We start from the raw sequence: 20,572 nt of genomic DNA on the forward strand, positions 1-20,572 counted from the left end.
TAGGAATGACATTTTGGAACGGCGCAACTGGAGTCATTAATATAAATTTTAAAAGTGCCGGGATAACGGCATATTTGATATAAAAACTCTTTAATTTTCATTTTGTATGTCATTGGGCAAAAAAAGTATGCAAATCTGACTTTTAACCTGTGAAATATGGAGATATATATTAAAGAGAAGAGAAATACATCATCTGATAAGTTTCTATCGTGAGAGACGGATAAAACACTCAAACGATGGCATAGATACTAAAACTACAAAGTAAAGCTATGTCTTTATGACATAAGAATAACATTATATTAATTTGTACCAACGAGAAACATGCTTAAGTATGCATTTATGTGCGCGTTATAACTTCCTTGTGCATAAAATCCTTTCGGATATTAGGCCTTCAAGGGCACGTTAGCTATAATATCTTTAACTTGAGGCATTCTACAGGTGCCAGAAATTACTCTTTCTGAACCAAAGTAAAGAAATAAAACTTTTTTACTATATCTGTCCACCTCTCTACAGGCTGTATCACATGAACTGTGTAGCTACACAGTTGAAATTCTCACAGATTATGTATATCTGCTGCCGCTTTAACACCGAGTTATTTTAATTAAAATCGAGGTGAAGCACCGGTTGATACGGCACTAATTTGATGACGAGAACTATTTTTACAGCAAAAGAGATGCCTCTACATTTTCAAATACATCCATCTCTTTTATGTCATGGTTCTAGAACTTTAAAACGAACAATGTTATTGCATAACCTTTGCATGATCATTATTTTAACAGCCAATGCAAACAGACCCTCAACAATAGCGTCGAATTAGCAAAACAATAGCAATGTATGAGCAACATAATGCTTACCATTCTATAAATAGTCTATTTAATGCTGAGCTTTTCACTAAATGACCTCCTAGCATAGTATGGAAATGATAACGTGGTAATTTACTCGGTCAACTAATCTATACTCTATATATACTAATATATAAAGCTGAAGAGTTTGTTTGTTTGTTTGAACGCGCTAATCTCAGGAACTACTGGTTCAAATTGAAAAATACTTTTTGTGTTATAGACCATTCAGCGAGGAAGGTTTTAGGCTATATACCATCACGCTGCGACTAATAGGAGCGAAGATACAATGGAAAATGTGGAAAAAACAGGTAAGGTATATATCATAAATTATATATCTTCTAACCACGCGGACGAAGTCGCGGGCAACAGCTAGTGATTCATATGTTGTTTTTGTAATACTACTAATATTATAAACGTTAAAGTTTGTATGTATGAATGTTTGTTACTCTTTTACGGAAAAACCTATGCATGGATTAAGACGAATCTTGATGCGTAGATAGTTTATAGCCAGGATTAATACATAGGATAGTCTTTATCCTGGTTTCATGTTTCCGTGGGATCATTTTCGATTTGTCGCGGGCGGGCCTGCGGGTAACAGCTAGTGTAAAATTTGCTTATGCAGCGTTGCAGATTGTCATAATTCAAACGCATGGTTGTTAAAGGTTTTATAAATAAATCATTGTTACTTATTGATGATACAAAATGTTTCCTGTCTAGAGATAAATGTCGGCCAAGTACGAATCGGACTCGTGGCGGAAAGGGTTCCGGAAAAAGGGTGGAGAAACTCAATTTTCATAAAAAACATGTCACATCGTATTTTTGACGTTGTTTACCTTATAGGCTTTCTTTTATTATTTTTTTGTTATAGAGGTAGCAGAAATACATCATCTTAGAATATTTTTAAGTCTAGTTTACACTGTTTAAGAGGTACCTGGTGACAGGTCGACTAATGGACGGATGGACAAACAGCGAAGACTATATAGAGTTCCGTTTTCACCTCTTGGTTACAGAACCCTCAAAAGTCAGGACTTCCGTTTTTTGGCGTTTTGATGAGTTTAATTATATTTATTTTTTAGTTAGGCAAGTACGTTTTCATTGAACTCATTTAGCTTCTTTATAATAAATGTATAAAATATTAAAAAATAAGAAATAAGGGTAAGATCATTTTCAAGGTCGCCCCCTGACCCCAGGGAAGGGACCAGAAACAACTAACATGACGCGATGCGAAATTGACCAATCATATCAATTGTGAATGACGTGATGTCAATCTGTAGGTGTGCAGAAACATGTGGGATCGAATAACATCCTGGAAACGAGGTACGCTTTGTAATTTAGTCAACAGGGACTGGATGGGAACTATGGTATTTTTAGAACGAATATGGGCATACAAACACCTAGACTACTAAAATAAAACAACTGGAATAAAACCGCATCTCCCTATCTAATTTTCTTTTGAAACGTCAGACCGACGTTTGAAAGACACACCCTTGACAAGGCGATCAGAGCTAAACTGAAAAAAAGGTATCACATTAAAAATTGATCGACATTTAAAAAGCACCCAATTATTATACTTTGCCAGTTACAAGTAGTCTTACATCAGATTACAATTAATGACTCGTCAAGGTGCAAACAGGTTTTATTGCAAGCACAATATAATTATCACTTAGCAATTAATTTTGAAATTACATCAGGTAACGAAAAAGGTACTTTGGAAAGACCAGACGAAACCCAAACGTACAGAACAAGTAACGATCCATCCGTTGGATTCACGGACAATTGTCGGTCACCGAATCAATTGGAAGATTACCTGTAATTTACCATCTCTGTCATATCATGGAACATTCTAGCTAACTTTATAAATGTTCGGAAGATTTCTGTCAAAAGTTCGCTTTAAAACTTTGCAGAATCGACTAGCCTGTTGGTCTAGTGGTTAGAGGCCTTGACTGCTATACCGGAGGTCGTGGGTTCGATTCCCACCCAGAATATACTTTGTGTGGTGAGCACTATCATTTGTTCTGTGTGTGGGGGTAATTAATCTATAATATGTATGTATTTAGAAATATATAAGTATGTTTATCAGTTGTCCAGTACTTATAATACAAGTTTTACTTAATTTGAGACTTGCGTTGTGTGAATGTTAATTGTGGAATATTATAGACAGGAGAATGACACAAACTTCACCTATAAAACCGAATACAGTTTAGAACAGACTTTAATTAATTAGCCAGCCTGATTTAAGGTCGTCGAGTTTAATATTAGCCTACTGTACACTACGGAGATAATTTTAGACTGCATCGGCAGTGCACTCAACATTGACATTGGCATTTGACACCTGATAGTGATACAAGGAGGGCAAGATTAAACAGCTAATAGCACACTCAGCATTATATCCTGCTGACAATCAGAGCACCACAATAGGAATGACGAGTGGGTTACAAGTAAAAGTCTATTCAGTCTTTTAGTTATAGAATTCAAAATATTAGACAGGTTTTTCGCCTTTTTTGACATCTCTGACAAAGATGAACTGGTTTTAAAGTTTAGGAGAGTAGGCCTATGACGTAACGATTTCGTGACGTCATATGTTCCTATCATCAATTTATGTTTAAAGGACAAAAGCAAAAAGATGTATCCTATCTATGAGACCGTCATAGAAAAAATATTTATCATCATCCCTGTACATGCAATTGATCTGACGTCAAACGCACGTGACAGCCCCACCCACGGGGGCTCGGGCCCGACAGCCCACGTTCCAAAGTCAAGTCCCACCATTCACATGGCAGGGTGCCATCTGATCACACGGTCACACCCCCAAATGCTGTGACGTAGGAGCTATTTTAATACCGATTGATGAGCTTGAGAACAATGTGTTGATAGATTAAGTAATTATTGTCCGGAAGTTATGATGTGTCAGTATCTTGGGTTATGATGTGTTGTATAATTATTCAGCCTGAATTAACACGGGTATTTAAAGGAAGGCTTACAAAAATCGACTGCGACGTGCTGGACAGGATTTGTCCGTTTTTTTTGTTCTATAAACTAGGATTTTTCATCTCTGCACTAACAAATAAATAACTTGAACCCTCCTATCTCCAAATAAAACTATATTTCGCGTTAACTATCGTAAGTAATTTTAATACACACAGTATCAATACTGTCGCAACACCTTTTCTTTAATCAAAATAATTAAATTGAATTTAAACATTACGCCTCAAATTGCTTGCTCATCTAACGATCTTTTTCAGTATGGATGTAATTGTTGCACGAATTCTGCAAATCATGGTGAGACTAATAAATAACAATTACATAGTAAATCATATTTAACTTCAATTCCATGTGGTCTGTAGTTCAAAACTATAAAACATTCATCTAAATAGACGTTTTAACCTATACATATGCCGTTTTTTACTACACACATAATACAATACATACACATAACATTATTTTAAATTTTTGTTTGCTTGTCCGTTTGTCCTGGCTAATCTCAGCAATGGCAGGACCGATTTTGACGAGACTTTTACTGGCAGGTAGCTGCTTTCATAGGGAGTAATTAAGCTACTTTTATTTAAAAAGAAAATAAACATTTGCTCATCGATAAATCGCAGGTGAAGGCAGTAATAAAATATAATACTGATAGTCAATTGTTTACGACTGATGAATGAATACGTACGAAAGGTCCACGTAAATACATTCCTTAAAGCTATTATTTATATATTTGGCAATTATCCCTGGCAGAGGAACAAATCTTTAGTATTCTTGGTCAATAAGTACTTATGGAGAGTAAGTAAATATTCTGGGTCGATGACTTTCTGAAGGGCACACGTCCACCTGGTTTTCAAGTCTTTTGAGCTGCTAAATGCGACGTGTGACAAATTGGAATTCGTTCTGGCGACGGTTTCGCTTATGTAAGATGTTACAATTACGAATTATAGTTTGGTTTCATGTTTTATGTGACATTTTCTGGAATGTGATGTTAATTTGTTTTTGTGGCTGAATGCAGTTGGTATTGTAATCATTGACGTAACTGTATATTTCACAGATTGTGTTTTACATTGACCACATTTTTTGAGGTATACAATACTTCTTTGATCCCCATTAAATAAGAAATCGCTATTAAAATTTGTTCTAAGTACTTATTCCGACATTGTTTTTTATTCTAGATATTTTTATCGAAATTGTGTTGAAAAGAGGCTAGCTTCTGCCTTAAATAGCGCTACAATTTTAGGCAGAAGCTAGATTTTTGTGAATAGTTATATTTTTCTAAGAACAAAACCTGACATTGATATCTAATTTACGTTAAATGAAATAGAATTTATAAAATCGAAACCACTCCGAAGTTTGCAAAGAAACAAAAAAACAGACGAATTGAGAAACTCCTCTTTATTGAAGTAGAAAAGTAAGTTTAGGTACATAAAATACTAAAAACTGTTAAGTGGCAGTTATATGTGAGATAAACAAGTTCAGTAGTATCATTGTGTCGCTAATCCAAGTTATAAATAAGCATAACAATGTCCGATTGATTGTAACGAACGGAGTAAATAGTCGGGCGTGGAAAATTTATCAATCACCTTTAGAGGCTAAGAGAGGACGGCAATTGTTCTTCCTGGAGTTTTCCGATGCTTAGGAGATGGGTAGAGTGAGATATTCGTAGTGAGTAATAATGGACATGGTAAATTCGATTTGAAAACTGAAACTTTTTGGAAAATTCGAAAAACTTTCTACATCGAATTCTGAAAGGAGAATTAAAGTTACTCTTTGTTTTTTTTCGCAGCTTGGCTTCTGATTTTAAACAAGGGACACTACTGGTTAAGTGAAAGTCGCTTGCGCGACTCTGAGGGTTCCGTACAAGGGTAAAATAAATACTAAAAAAAATTTCATACCTTCATCTATTTTATTAATGTTCCAACCGTTGTTAAAACTTTATTTGTGTCAAATTCAACTGTCTAGACATGGTTCATAGGATACAGTCTGGTGACAGACGAAAAAACAGGAAAACCTTAATAATAGTTCCGGTTTTACTTGGAAACCCCAAAATTTACGGCAGATGAAATTTTTTTACCCCCAATTTTTACGATAAACAATTTATCGTAAAAAGTATTAAAGTAAACCTAAGAACCTCTAACCACTTTATACTTTTTAATGTTTAATCTTAAACAACCAAGTGTTTTTCACTCAGTCACTGCCCTACAACAATGACGCAATATGTCTCCACCTTGCCTAATTACCGAGATACATATCTATATTGTGTAAATATATCACATTCTTGAAGATTACTGAGCGACTATAAGTAGAAAACCTTGGCGTCAGTATGTCTGCTTACGCTTCTAATATTTGGCAATGTTTTAAAATAATCTTGAATGCTACAGTTTAAAATTTTCGTGTGTGATCGTTTGTAATTATATGGGGATTTAACTAAATTATGTTAACATCGTGGCGCCTTTCTTGTAAATTCTTACTTTAGGGACAAAATATAGCTTTTTAGCCATTATTTGTTTTAATTAATAGTTACGTAGATCTTTAATTTCGAGTTAATATGGCCAGTGTCACTCAGTGATGATAGAATTAAAATGACATGAATGATTATAGACTGACAGATAGACAGACAGACAACGGATCTACATAAAAGCTTATAATATTAAAACGAAGGACTTGTTTAACCAATTTATCATCATTGTAATGTAATCGGTCGATTAATGATAGCTTTATTTACTTTAGCACTTCATTCCATATCTCCAATGAATTAAGTAATCGGAGTCTGGTTTCATGATAATTTTATTGTAACTCTCATATGCACCTGATTTGCCTGTCTAAATTAATTCATTGGTTAGCATTAGTGACTGTTGTCAGTATAGGCCTTAATTTCACTTATAAAAGTAAGACGATCTATAAAAAAAAAATCCGCACTGAGGAATTTAATCGTTGTGTTGCGGAGTGTTTTACCGACATTCGACTCATATGCACAAATACACCCAGATTAAGAACAAGCAATCACACAAATGCTTGTCCTACGTAATATATACGGTTAGAACTTGCATAACGTAGCGCACAGTTTGGCGTGATGACCATTACCACTCGGCCATCTGTATAGTTGCAAATACGAGACAGCAGCGCACGATACGACCCATAATACACGGCTCTCTTCCCCAACAGCAACAGCGTTCATCATCACCATCATCATCATCCCAGGATTATCAAAACTATTTTGGGGTCGGCTTCCACTCTGAGTGGATGCAGCTAAGTTCCAGTGTTATACAAAGAGGTTCTGCCTATCTAACCTCCTCCGAAGACACGTTAAGTTGTGGGAACCGGCTATTATTTATACATTTCTGACGCTCGTTACAGGTAGTCAAAAACTAGAAAGTCTGACAGCCAGTCTAACTAAGAGTTATCGTGTTGCCCAGGTAACTGGGTTGAAGAGGTCAGAGAGGCAGTCGCTCCTGGTAAAACACTGGTACTTAGCTGCTTCCCGTAAGACTGGAAGCCGACCCCAATATAATTGGGAAGAGGCTAGGCTGATGATGATGACTTATTTATAAATGTAATAAAGCCCAAGGGCAGGTGAATTACTTTCACTTGCGATACAACTATGTGTTAGCAATAACGTTCGTTATCGTTAGAAGGTCGCTAAACTAGTTATAACTACGTATTTTTAAGTTAAAAATTAACTTAGTTGCGTTTTACTATGATACAGTATTTTTGCGGCTCCAAAAATGTATTGTTCTTAAATTAACATCAGCTACCTGGCAATAGAAGACCCGTCAAAATCGGTCAAGCCATTTTAGAGCTTAGCCGGAACAAAAAAGAGACAGATAAATATCGAAAATAATATTAATTTCTGTTTGTTTATGGTGTATGTATGGTATTCATATACATACAAAAACGGTTATTTCTACACAAACAGACACTCCTCTTTTAAATATATTATGTCTAGATTGTTAAACAGTTAATCTATTTCTTTTTTATTCGTGTTTAAAATGGCGGCGTATCGACCACGTATTCCTACGTGCTTCGATTGAAAAAACATTACATGGAAAGAAGCCCAAAGCGACTCTTGAGCATAGACAAAAAACACGCGATCAACGCGTGCCTTACTAAACTCTATACCAGAGGGGGGTCATTGACCGCTACCGAATTTATACTGCAAGATAGACTGATAGTCTGTAGTAGATAATCTGTAGTTAAAAAAATCCTTCCATAATAAGGTCGCAATCCAAGTTCTTATTTCCTATAGACAGCCATGTGCAAAAATTATGTCAATGACCTCCAATTTGACAGCTGTAGGTAACAGGCGTACACTTTAGAGTTATCTAAACCTCCTTGGTTTATCATTTCCTAGAAGCAGTTGCGAAAAAATGATAGGAACTCTGCATATTCTCTTTTGTATATTGAAAGCAGTGTGAGTTATTTTAACTAGGTATTTTTTGTATTCAAAAGCCTAGGTCTTGCTTCCCTTTATAGGGAGGCTAAAATTTTTTAACTACGTTTGGCCGAAGAGTTTCTAGATAAGCGGAAAAGATTCTAGTCAGATAGGAAATGTCGACTCCAGCGTTCTTAAAAAGGACATGTAGAAGTGATGATATATCCTACAATTTGCAGAATAAATGATCTCAATCATGTCTTGGCAGAACTACACAAGTAGGTATTGAAGACATCTATTATATATAAAAGTTTATATCAAATAATTCAGTTTTCAAGTAACATGATTTTTGCTTTGTAACTACATATTATAAGAATGACAGAGGAACATGTTTACAAAACACGTAAATAAAGATTAAAATAATAAAATTTGTAATTTGTTTGCAATTTCGAAATATGCTAAGTATGTTTACTTTTTACACGTGTTTTTTTTTGTAACCTGAGCTAATGGTTACGTCAATACACGTAAAAGGTTCAAAGTTTGAAATAACAGGTTTCTGACTCATATTTAGGCCTGATATGTTGTTAATTTTCATACTTCTTGATAATATACTATTGAAAGAGGTATCGGAAGAATCAACGCAGGTGTCAAAACAACACAAGGATACAAAAATTTAATGTTGCAATATTCAGTTCCAAAAGGGAGGGTCATGAGTTTCCTCCCGGCTACTTAATACACAATACATTATACTGTATTGTCAATAGCAATTAATTGACCTTAAAACACCCTTAGTCCTTAGGATACACGAGGTTGGACACCCTAACAACCCCAAAAAATTAAAAGGTCTATCATTTTAGTCCAGAAAAAAAATTATTGCTCGTCTATTACTGATGATAACACTGGTTTATTTTATTATATGTTTGTGTTTGCACTATTGATGTGCCTTAACAATAAATTAATTAATTAAATTGACTTCCACCTCTTCGTATTCGAAAGAAATACTGGAAGAGGAATTAAAATGGTGATAACTTTTTCCAATACAATTCAAAATCAAAAGTTTTATTTCAAGTCGGCCGTTTTAAGGCACTTTCAAAACGTTACAATGATGACTCTAGTTTCTAATTCGCAACAACATCTCCAAACAACAAAAAAAGTTCAACGAAATCATATATATATACATATCCTGACCGATTTCGGCCACAGCGACTTGGATCTGCGACTAATTTTGAGAGCTTCGCTGGTGTGCTCTCCAGTGGCTGACAAAGCCAATTTTTGCAGTAACGAAATCATAGAGCTCGATTTGTCGCATGCGAGACCTCACCTCTAACCTAACAGACATCTATATATAGAAAGACTGTCCACACAATTGTCCGTGGGTGTCATAACGAGTAAATTAGATCAAATTATGTTCAATTTGCGATTGTTATGAAGCGTTCTTCACGCCCTTAGCGAATGTGAGGTGAGTTTCGTTTCTGGTTTCAGGAAGTGAGTGGATATGGAGACAGATATTTGGGTTAATGCTAATTGAAGAAGAAACTAAGCTGTCATTTGATGTTGGTTTGATGAAAAAAGAGTATGCAGGCTTTTCTCTAAATACATACCTATTACTCCAAATTGGATCACTTAAAACGAATGAAATGTGTGGATTTATATCACCACTAGAAGATGACATTTCTTAATTTCCTAAATAATATCTGTTCGCTTCCTCTTGTGTAGGTTTCTGGACAATATCTCACGACTTTACATATCTCTACTAATATATATAGCTGAAGAGTTTGTTTTTTTGTTTGAACGCGCTAATCTCAGGAACTACTGGTCCAAATTGAAAAAATAATTTTGTGTTGAATAGACCATTCATCGAGGAAGGCTTTAGGCTATAAACCATCACGCTGCGACTAATAGGAGCGAAGATAGGTACAATGGAAAATGTGAAAAAAACAGGGCAGGTATAAATCATAACATATATCTTCTACCCACGGGAACGAAGTCGCGGGCAACAACTAGTTAATAATATAAAGCACAACCGATCAGACATACAGAAATTACAACAATTCCAGATGCACATCACGCATGCACAAAAACCGTGAACGTTACGTCACCTGAACTGCTCGAAACGTCACAATGGGATGATTAATGTTTACTCATTAAACGTCGTAAGAGCGAGACACTCTGATCATAGAACAGAGCACCCTCTCGCTCCCACATCGATCACTCCTGTTACAAGACCGCAGCAAAGGCACTGGGCCCCAATTCTTCTATTTACAATGGCCGAGGAATTTGAAAATTGCCTTAGAATTACACTTTTCGTATTCTCTTAAGCATTTTTCTTACACAATAATTGGAAATTCAGAATGGGACGGTCAATACAATTAACTTTCAATTATAGTGTTGGTATAACGCTTAAGCGAATAGGAGTAATTTCGAATTTAATCCAATTGCCATTCATTCATTGGCCATTGTACATAGCAGAATCGGGGCCCTGTTCATTCAACACAGGTACAGTGTACAATATTGTGTTTTTCCACATACCAACGTGATAATACAATTGCTAACAACTAGAAATTACCAGTTTCATCGCCGTGCGAAGATCAAGTGTTATTTTGTAAACAGTTATTAGATACAGGTGGCTTATTGGAGACTATAGAGACACGAAGGTTTTTTTAAGTTCGTAGGTCATCCAAGTCACATGCAAAAAGACACCCAGGCCCAGAACAATCATTCTTGGATCACAAAAATCCTCGCCCAGCGCAGGGGTTGAAAATGCGACATGTCGCGCACAATGGGTTTGGCGTGGTGACCTGCACGGCTTGGTTGTTAATACTGTCATAAGTGTACATATTTTTACCTGCATGATTTTAACATATAAAGTCACAGATTAAAAAAATACCGATAAATACCTTTAAAGACAATACTTGGTTTGTATAGTATTTAGGTCTTAATCTAAGAAACGGTTTTCTATTCTCCGATTTAAAGGACAAATATTTAAAAAATAATGAGCAAGAAGCCTCTTAGTTTTTAAAGCACGCCAAGGTTAATTCTGAATGTCAAAATTAACATAATTTGTGCAAAAATAAATGTCCTTCGTATTAATTACGTGTAGCGGCATCATGATCAAAAATATTTATTTTCGATTTATGAAATGACATTATAGGTACAAAACTATTTTATTTTAACCATTTTTACCCATTAAATATACAACCGCACTAATTCCTTGACCAGGATTTGATTTTATTATTATTTGTTGATATTGCGACATCTATACTCTATACTAATATATAAAGCTAAACTACTGGTCCAAATTGAAAAATTCTTTTTGTGTTGAATAGACCATTCATCGAGGAAGGCTTTAGGCTATAAACCATCACGCTGCGACCAATAGGAGCTAAGATACAATGGAAAATATGAAAAAACCGGGCAGGTACACCTAAATCATAACTTATATCTTCTACCCACGGGGACGAAGTCGCGGGCAACAGCTAGTCTGACATAATTCAACTGAAAATTTCAACCATCTTGCTATGAGGTACAGCATGGTGGCAGACGGACGAACAGCGGGGCAGACGGGCTGGAACTATTTGGTACGGAGCTCTAAACTAAAACTGACAGAAAACTCAGGTCAATCTTTCGCTGTTGCAGAGGCAGGTGACATTATCAACTGTTAATACCCAGTTATCATTAATCGTCTACAATACCACTGAACTCTGCTACAGCAAAATGCATTTACTTAATTAAGATATTAAACAATTATCAGAAGTTTATATGACGCTTTATAATAGTGCAAATTATAATTAATTCATGTTATCAAGGGCACTATCGATGACTTACAACACTTGACCTCTTGATTGTACATTAATGATTGTCAAATTAATTAGCCGTGACATGACACTGAGATAAACTTAAGGCATTTTTATATTAACACTAGCCAACCTAGGAAACGTTGGTTTGCCATATAGATTACTAGTTGTTGCCCCCGACTTCGTCCGCGTGGTTAGAAGATATAGATATAGATTAGATGTCAAATTTTTAGATCTTAACAATTTGCACACAAAATTTCATGACAATCGGTCGAGCCATTTCGACGTATTTTAACGTATTTTAAAATTTTCTAAGATGACAAAACAAAAGATACGATATAAACATTATTATTTATTAAACCGGTTTTTTTATATTATATCATGTCCTATTATCATTATTCAAACTAAGCACATTTACTTTATTTTACGGACAAACGGTCAAATATTATGTACGCTAATACAAAAAAATGTTCCAATCACAAAAGCGCATTCATCGCATACGTCATTCTTTTGCATTTATAATGAAAGATACAAAGGCTAATAAATGCGTAATAGCATGCTGACGTAGTCATTTTGTGAATGATATATTATTACATAACTTGTAACTAGACAATTCATAATGAGCATCGCTTAAACACGTGGCTTTGAGGTGATAACTCGTGAGTCTAGTGGTGTGATTCACGAAAACTTTTCAGCTGGTGTTCTCGTGATTGTTGCTATCGTAAACAAAATAGATGAAGAATTGATAAAGTTTTTGAGGGCACGGATAGCTGAGTGGTTAAGGTCACCACTCCGATCCCACTAAGCGCGACGTGTCGCGGGTTTGATCCCCGCGGAGCATAAGTGTAATCAGTTATGATTGTCCAGAGTCTGAGTGTCTTTGTGCATGTGAATTGAATGTTTGTGTTTCCCCTACAAAACAAAGATTAAATTCCTTAATGCGGAGTGTCGCTTCTTTTAAGTTTGAGGATTGAGATAGTACTGGCCTATAGCAGTCCAATGAAAGGAGAGTTATTTTCATTGAGAATAGCAACGTGCTTTGCCCACTAAGTATCAATCAGTTCAGTCTATCGCATTTTGCTGCTGAACCTAAGCCTATGGCCTTCTCTAAAACACCTGGTCCTTCGCCATCTACTCCAGTCCAAGCCAGCTATCTTTTGTAGGTGACCACTCCAGTGGACTGGAGGGTTTACCATACTACGTTTGAAAAATGGATACTCACTTGCGTATTTGCGATTTAAGATTTCAGTGTTTGGAATTGGCTTTCCCTAAGATATTTCTCTTCACCAATTGTCTTGGTTGTTTGCTATAACCTGTATTAGTTTTGGTAGAGCATATTGGTGAGATATACCTAATTTTACCCGAAGGATTTTTTTTGTATATTTTATGCGCTATTATTAAAATGAAATTACATGAAAACGAAATACACATTTACACAAAACGTGAACGTATCAAATAAAACCTCGTAATTAAAAATGGCAACGAAGTGATAACGGTTCACATGTTAATAGAAAAGCAGGCGACAGTCACGTTCGAGACGATAATGTCTTATTCTAGTATTTCTAGATTACTGCATAAATATTAAATAAACATTTACAATAAGGAAGAACGCTCAGTTTAGCATACGGCAATAGAAGCTTGTCATTTTGAAGTCGGGATGCATATAGTACAGAAAAGAAGAATTCATGTAAAAATTTGTGAATTTTGTTTACTGAGAATCGCTGGAAACCTTTTATTATGACAAACAAACCAAAAAAAAATTGACAACAGTAACAACAATTCGATAAACGGTCTTTCGGTCTATTGCTAGCTTAATTGGTCATAACGACAATTATCCATGACCACAATAACTATAGGTAGATTCTCCTACATAGAACCACACTTAATTAGACCATCTAATCCTAAAGGAACCTCATCATCATCAGTGGCCTCTAACATCTATGACAGATAATCGAAGGAACCCGATTGTAATATAACATCACACCACGCACCATATGCCCGGAATCACACGATGCCCACGTGTATGTAAATGGGTTTCATAACTCTTTAAAATAAAAATGTATCGCAAAAAACTGGTCGGACGGCAAAAAAACCGGATTATAGATTATGTTAGCGTCTTGCCAACACTCTCAAATAAATTAAATAATATCGTATGATAAAAAACAATCTTGTTAGACACAAATGTGAAAGAAAAAGAAAGACAATATAATACATATTACAAAATATGTTCAGTAAGTCTATGCCAATAATGTGAAAAGGAGAGGTTATTTCTACAAAAGTGACAAATATGAATGAAATAATAATACTTATAGTATTCCACAACATTCAAATAACTCTCTCTGACCACAAACTAAGAACAGCTTGTATTATGAGTACTAGTAAACTGATAAACATACTTAAATATTCTTAAATGCATACATAATATATGTATGTAGATAAATTACACCCAGACATAAACCAAATGATCGTGCTCATCAGACAAACATTTGTGGTGGGATTCGAACCCACGACTTCTGGTATAGCAATCAAGCTCACTAACCACTAGACCAACAGCTGAGTCGGAAATCAAAACAAGTCTTGGTAATTTGTTCATTTGCAGAAATACCAATTAAACTGAATCAAACATTCAGTGAACACAACGTTAAGATGATAACACACATTTTCCGAATGACTGATAAGGCTGAACTTGCCCTTGGTTCAAGCCCATTAAGCAGTCAAGGCAAGACAACTTGTCCTAGTTACATTCAAACAAACGGCTTACGTCCAAAACTGAATTGGTTGTGATTTTGGATTTGCTTTGAATTAGATTTTGGGTTCGATTGGGTCTTAAAATTGTAATATTGAGCAAAAACCAAGAGCTTAGCTTTTGAATTTTATCAGCATCGTTAGTTATCCATCAAGTGTAGTTCTTATTCGTGCCCCTGCAGGAATTAGCGCTAGTGTCGGGTTCTAGAGGATCAACTTCATCATAATTCAATTGGAAAAGTACTAAATTCTCCCAGGATTTAATGTTTCAGATTTTCCGCAGCTCTTTGTTGGTTAAAGAGCTACTTTTTATTTAATTAGCATTAACGATGAGTATTATTAGGACAGACTAAATACGTTTTCCCAGAGGTTAACGATAACTAAAACCTCAAAAATATCGAACACATAAGTCACATCACATTGTCTAAAAGGACTTTTGACATTATGTTTGGAGAATTTCTTTTGTTTTACAATCTAATGCGATGTATCATTGTGTAGACACTCAAAATATATTTCAGTTTTGATGATAAGCCTCAAGAACATGTAAACATATTTATAATGCAGGCTATTTCGGTAAAAGATGACAATAGTACGTAAGCGTCTTTTGAATTCCGATGGATTAGTAAAACTTTAAAAATATACTAGACTTTCTTATAAACAAAATATTATTCAGGAAAATACCTTTTAATTAGTAACGGTCATCGGTGTGCAGAAGCTGCTGCTGTGTATAATGAAATTTGGAGAAGGAAAGCATTTGTGAGTACATGTATAAGCCTACGTATTCTTTTTTTTTTGGGGTCCGTACCCAAAGATTAAAAGACGAACCTTATTACTAAGACCTTGCTACCTGTTCGTTTGTCCGTCCGTCTGCCACCAGGCTATAAATCGACTCACACTTGACCAAGTTTAAAACTCCATTCTACCGAATGTATACCAGACAGTTTCATAACTATAATTGAAATAATCAATTAAACGGCAAAGTAATTTTGAAAGTGATACAAGAATAGTATTGACCTGTTAGTGGGTATCGGAACTGTTTGTCAATGGCTGGCCTAGTAACAGGCAGCAGACACGTGAACGCAGCATTGTAATACAAGAGGAAATATACCTATGACATAACGATAAAACACAAATACAACTGGACCATGACACGTGTATGAAACACGGCAAAAAGTTTAATTTTACATTAGAGAGGTGAATATCGAGTAATAAGAAAAAAAGAAAAAAATCCAAATTCGTAAGTTTTTGGACCATTTATTTATGCTTTATGCTTGCGTATCAAAAGTCTAACAGAACATAATAGGCAGAACATCTTTCAACAAACTATAAATATGTACATAGACTCCTGGTACCACTTAAAATGATACCGGAAATTCGACTCAAAGGACCAATCAAAATTAAAGACCGAGTAAAAGGAAATAGGCTTCGACGTTGCCTATTTTGGTCTAGATTTACAGAAGCAAATGAAACAGTCCCGTGGAAAGATATTCATTGGTCTGAATGTAAGATGAACCATCATGAAAAACGGCGTCACGATCGACATTAATGAAGCAGGACACAATATATTGCGTGAGTCGGATTGCTAAGGAACACAATAACCTATTTGGATTCGCTTTTATTAACAAGAAACATATAGCTGAAATATTAAACCTTATATATATAAGACTTAGAAATAAACGCTCAAAAAGAGCTATTGCAAGGATACGATTATACAGTTATACCTGTATAAACGCATGAGAATTGCTGTCATATAGAACACGGCTGTACGGAACGCATTGGCTAGTAAAACTAACCTTGACTGTCAAGGGAAGCCAAGAAAAAATCGCCAATTCAGTTCACTACATAATAACGCAAACAACCTGTTGTAACTAGCAAAGATACGTTGCAGTAGGTATATTTTATTAGCATTATTAACATAATTACGTCGACATATAGCGTCGACAAATATTTAAATAATACAATTACAGCGAAAATCAACGAGCGATTCATCACGCTGTCATTCGGTTGACGGCGAAAAATTCTGAGAACGAAACGCTGACAATAAGAGTTTTCAATTAAAATCGTAAGCTAATTAGGAAGCAGAATTGTACAATAGTAGAAAAAAGTGCAAATTCGTTCAGTATCACTTCAAGGGTATGGACGGCACAGTGTGCCAAAACCGTTTATTTCTGGACTACCGAGCACGGAATATCAAGATCACGGTTATACAACAAGCATAAAGGGAACGTTCAACTTACCGAAGAAACTTGATCTAAAAATCACAACACAACACAGTCCACTGTATTATGATCAGAACTACAACTTCGCGAGAATTAAAATTCTTTGTAAACGAGACGTGTGCGCCGCGTGACGGTCAGGTATCAACTGAATGACTCTTTCGCATTGTGTAGCGGCCATGCTAACGCACACAGACGGTTTGGATGAAAGTGAGGTGTGCGTATATACCTTTTTTAGTGTGCGCAAATCAGTCAACAAGATTTGCCTTGACTGACGTATTGGTGACTGCGTTTGCATATGATTTACACAATTTTCGGTCGACAGCTGGTCTGGTATCAAAGTGGAAACAATTGAAGTTGTGAACTTTAGTTGTGTAATTGCCAGTGGCTATCGAGAAATAAATAGTTTAAAAAAATCGATCGAACAAGTATTGTTGAGGAAAAGTGCTTTATTTTAAAGTGCTGATTCTTTTCCAATTTCAGGAACAAGATAAAAGTAGTTATAAACATATTAGCCTTTATAGCATATGGAAATGACACTGTAAACAAATTACGTAAGCATGCTATGAAAGTACCTATAAGAATTACCATACCATAAAACATCACGTGGCGAGTGCAAAATGTTTCATGCTTGCGTAGATGAACTGCAATCAACTGCCAAGCCCCCTACTATGAGCATGCCATAGTAATCTACTTGCTAAGTGCACTCGAACCAAACTAAATATAAATTTAAAACAAGACCTTGAAAGATCATTTTCTTTTGAGAGATTCAATTCTCCTGACACATTATATTTGCACCTATAATTGAATTAAGCATTTCAAATTGACTGTTATGCAAGGCAATCAATTAATATTCGTTCGCTATGCATTTGGTAGATGTTTTAAGAATGTGATAATTGGAGAATAATCGAATGTTGTCATTGCATGACTCAGATAAGATTAGGCGCAATTTTTAGCTTATCGTAGATTTAAAAATAACGATGATATGTCAACGTGGCAATTTTTTTATGTGAGCTGACATAATTCGAATGCCATATATCAAAATACACTGATATTAAAAAATGAATTAAGAATACTCTATGAAGCAACACAATTACTGTAAGGAGTTATTTCGTCATAATAATACTTTCAATTTTGTTTAGTTGAGTTTTGGAAACGAGTAATGCGAAATCGAGAAAGATGGAAGAATTATAGAGAGGTATTTATCACAACGATAGAGGACAACACATCCTCTCACACGACAACACGTCCTCTATCATCAAAAGGCTAGGCCAATGATGATAGAGGACAACACATGTAATTTTTAATGCAAGCAAAATGTGACATAAAAAATAATCCGTTTTTTCCAGTACGACTGTCTATCACTTTAGGGGCAGAAAAGATGAACAATATCATTAGGGTCCTGAGAGTCGTATCTCAAAGAACTCACAAAATACCGTAACTTGTTATCTTTTAAAACAAATACATTGCCAGTATCTGATAAATAAATACGGAAGACACACCCACTCCGTTATCGTTTTCAGGCTGATTAAATATTTTAACAAGGTCAACTGAAAAACACAAGCTATCTTATTTTTCACGAGTCATTTTAATTAACAATAAATTTTGGTGTTTTCTTTCTACTAAATATGGTCATTTTTGACTCGAATTTTTTTAATAGCATTTTGATTTTTAATATCATAAATATTTTTTACTTTAGAAGCACTTTTATACTTTTTCATTTCATTAACAACCTTTAGTGACATGGTCAAAGGTAGTTAGGACTAAAACTAACTCATTTTTCACCGACTTCAAAAAGGGGGATATTCTTAATTCGTCTGTATTATTATGAATACAAAAGCTACCTTAGAACCTCGGACTGGATGAACCGATTTCGTCGACTCCCTTTTATTTCATTAAGTCATAAAAACATCATCAAGTTTAGCTCCATAGTTTTATTTATTTTGTTAAATATTTTTGTTCCGTTGTAGATGTCATAATAAGGTCCTATTGTTCATTCTAACATTTGCAAAACATACGCAAACTCAGCTGAGGAACTGAGAGATGACGTCACGCCATTGGTTGGTGTGTCTCGAACGTTCTGGCTCCTGATTGGTCAGCTAATGTCTTACGATCGCAACATGCGCACGCGCAACTTTTTAAATTAAGGTTCCATATTTAGAAACATTTATTAATAAGGTAGTAGAGTATTAATTGTTCTATTTACTGTTGAGTGCGTGTTTGATTGATATTCTTGAGAATGCACCGTTTGGAACTTGCATCTCTTGATGTTTTAGCTCTTTGGGTGTTCAAAACTTTACTTTTGTCTATCCCCATCTCTAAACCATATTGGTATTAACTTTCAATAAAATTGAATCAAACTAAATCGCATTCCATGTGATATGTTTGCCAAAACCCATTCATAGTGTATTCAATAAATCCATATTAAAATCGATTGTCAGAATTGCAATTTTAGACATTAACATTTATCCAGCCAGATTCTTTAAGCCAAAAGATTTATTGTTTTACTTTCATATGAACACTAACAGATTTCGTAAGCGATGTTATTTTAGTGTTCAGTGCCAAACTTTGCATTACAACTGAAGCATCAAATGCGGGCTAGTTTGGGTCTGCCAAAATCTGAAACCTGCCTAATACATCTGTTTCTTATACTTACAACAAGTTTTATTGATGACTCACTTACTGAATGTGAAGACAATTGGTCCTTGGGTCCAAAAATTTGAATAGATCACATAAGAATTAACTTAAGTTTGCCTGTAAACAACATTTGTGACGTCAGCAAATACCAGTTATATATGTTTACAAGCTACTGAAATTGCTTATAAAACAAATAAATTTACAATTTTTACCTCATTTCATACTTCATTAAGGTGTGTATCAAAAATGCCTGCTTAAACCGTAATAGGAAGTCCAGTACTATTTCAAAACCCATCTATAAATAGCCTATCATTTAATATTAGGCGAAAATAGCTCACATTATCCGATATATCATGTGACACGTTTTCCAAAGGTTTACATCCATCAACTTTCGATCTAATGCCTTCAGACTTACGGTTGAATATCCCATTGTAGTTTGAATAAATAGAATAATGGGTTGCAGTTTTGTCCTTCTAATGTCCTCATCCTCTTTGTGTGGTGTAAATAGATTATGTACAAAGATACAGTCAATATGTATACTATTGAACAATATTATTCGGTATCTAAATATACTGAAATATCTGGGAAGTATAAAATTAAAGTAAAAATCTACATGAAGAAATATCAAGACAAAGTAAGCCTCTTTTCAAATCCAGACAATGTTGTTTTCAGTTTAAGTAAATAAATGAAGTGTCTTTTCTCGACTGGCCTGTAATTCAAGAATCAATTGAATTTGAGAGTCATGCTAGCTATTTATTTTTCATGTGGTAATAATCCTATTATGTTACAAAAGAATACGCAAGTTGTATTTGAGTCATAACATATAAAAACTTTATACAAATAAGGAAATATTGAATGATAACATGACTTTGGATGTTTTGTAAAAATATAAGACATCATTCTTGCCATAATGTTCACAACACATCTATGGAAGATTTAGGTTTGGATTTCTCAATATGCTACCTTTACCAAAGCCATAAATTT

The 20,572-nt window shown here is 34.9% G+C and overlaps 1 protein-coding gene across 7 annotated transcripts in view; it reads right to left on the minus strand.

The window, feature by feature from the left end:
• LOC113495826 (trehalase-like) overlaps positions 1-20,572 on the minus strand; it is a 63,889-nt gene that overhangs the window by 30,638 nt on the left and 12,679 nt on the right. For 4 of the 7 annotated variants that reach the window (XM_026874796.1, XM_026874792.1, XM_026874795.1 and 1 more), the window contains exon 1: positions 16,973-17,107. The exons of 1 other annotated variant lie outside the window; for it this stretch is intronic. The gene's annotated coding sequence lies outside the window, so the exon portion shown is untranslated. Of the gene's footprint in view, positions 1-16,972; positions 17,108-20,572 lie in introns of those variants that run through there. 2 more of the 7 variants (XM_026874797.1, XM_026874799.1) reach the window with 1 other exon arrangement.

Source organism: Trichoplusia ni, chromosome 7, assembly GCF_003590095.1.
Source record: "Trichoplusia ni isolate ovarian cell line Hi5 chromosome 7, tn1, whole genome shotgun sequence".
Lineage (NCBI taxonomy): Eukaryota > Metazoa > Arthropoda > Insecta > Lepidoptera > Noctuidae > Trichoplusia > Trichoplusia ni.